The sequence below is a fragment of the Tupaia chinensis genome, unplaced genomic scaffold (genome assembly GCF_000334495.1).
Source record: "Tupaia chinensis unplaced genomic scaffold, TupChi_1.0 Scaffold140934_1, whole genome shotgun sequence".
Lineage (NCBI taxonomy): Eukaryota > Metazoa > Chordata > Mammalia > Scandentia > Tupaiidae > Tupaia > Tupaia belangeri.
This window is the reverse complement of record NW_006200802.1, coordinates 59,559-61,620: the sequence shown is the minus strand read 5'-3', so window position 1 is coordinate 61,620 and position 2,062 is coordinate 59,559.

The window sequence follows — 2,062 nt, the reverse complement described above, 5'->3', positions numbered from 1 at the left end:
GGGTATGGCAATAAGGCCCATGGCAGAGAAACTGAGTGCAGGCCAGTACAGTAACACAATGAAGGTGAGGTCCAGAACTCGTAAAACTGTTGACCTTGCAAACAGTTCTCCTCAGCCGAGTCCTTGCTCTAGGCCTGAGGGGCAGTTCTTTCATACTCAGCTTGTGTTAACTGCATGGTCCCAGCACCCACCTACCTCTCAAGCTCACCACAGCCCCAGGGCCTACCAGCAATTTAGGTAGGTCATCCTTACTTTCTGCTTTGTATTTTAAGCTCCTTTATTCTGTTGTTAATTTCCTACTCTTCCTCCTCCCCCTGCCTGTCAAGTCCCAGGATGCAGGCCACAGGCGGCCGCGCCACGGGCCTGTGGCCAGCCAGTGATTCTGAGGCAGGGAAATCACTGCCCACCTACAACTTCTGCAGACCCCAGCCTCAGTGCCCACCCACTAGCCTGTCCTGTCCCTGGTTGCATGCCACAGACAGAACCAGTCTTCTGGCCAGCCAGTGATTCTGAGGCATGGACATCATTGCCCACCTACCTCTCCTGCAGACCCTATCCCCAGTGCCAGCCTGCTAGGAAGGTAAGTCGCCATTACTTTTGGCTTTTGATTTTAAGCTGCTTTATTCTCTTGTTAATTTCCAGCTATTCCACCTCTCACAGCATGTCCTGTCCCAAGATGCAGGCCATGTACAGACCCAGTGCCAGGGCTTTTACCAGCCAGTGATTATGAGGCATGTACATCACTGCCCACATTCCTCTCCTGCAAACCTCAGCCCCAGCGCCCACCACTAGTCTGTTTTGTCCACAGCTGCAGGCCACAGACAGACCCAGGGGCTAGCCTCTGGCCAGCCAGTGATTCTGAGGCAGAGACATCACTGCCCTCCTTCCACTCCCGCGGACCTCAGCCCCAGCATCTACTTGCTAGCCTGATCTGTCCTGGCTGCAGGCCACAGACAGACCCTGCAATAGGCCTCTGGCCAGCCAGTAATTCTGAGGCAGGGACATCACTGCCCGCCAACCTCTCCTGCAGACCCCAGTGTCCCGACCCGGGGGATGACAGTTGAACAGGTTTCCTGAGTTAAGGAGTGAGAGCCGGGACAAGCGGCGTAGTGTTACAACACGGAGATGACACCGTGTCTTTAGTGTTGTCTGTTCATTGTGGGCAGCACAGTACAGCACAGAGACGATGCAGTGTTACAACTCTTAAGGGTCACATCATCTATTGTGAGCAGCACGGAGACAACGCAGTGTCACAACTCTCCAGGCTTGTGCGGAGATGATGTAGTGTTACAACTCTTTAGGGTTGTCTGGAGACTGTGCGGTGTTTCAGCTCTTCAGGCTCTCCTGGTCGTCGTCTTCTTCCTGGTTGTCTGTGTCGACTTCCTGGTCATCTTCGTCTTCCTGGTCATCGTTATCTTTCTTGTCGTTGTCGTCTGGCTACTGTGGGCCAGGCATCGTGGTTATATAAAGGCTGGTGGGTTGTAAATTGTGGGCCGTGATTGGTTGTAAACAGTGGGCCATGATTGGTTGTAAACGGTGGGCCGTGATTGGTTGTAAACAGTGGGTTATGACTGGTTGCTTTTGGACCAATCATGAGGTGCCAGATATGCAAATTTGAGGGATTCTAGTGGTCAATCAGAGCAAGGTTTTGAAGGTCCGGTTTTTTGAAGGGAACCAATCATGGCAATTGTTTGCTTGCTGAGAAACCTCAGAAGACTCCCTGGTGTGCAGCCTCTCACACCCCAGCCCCAGCACCCACATGCTAGCCTGTCTTGTCCCCGGCTGCAGGTCATAGATGGACCCACGCACAGGCCTCTGGACAGCCATTGATTCTGAGTTAGGGATATCACCACCCACCTAACTCTTGGGCAGACCCCAGCCCCAGCGCCCACCCGCTATGTAGGTAGGTTACCATTACTTTCTGTTTTGGATCTTAAGCTCCTTTATTCTCTTTTTAACATCCTGCTCTTCCTCCTCTCACAACCTGTCCTGTCCCCGTCAGCAGGCCAAAAACAAACTCAATGCCAGGTCTCCTGCCATCCATTGATTCTGAGGCAGGGAC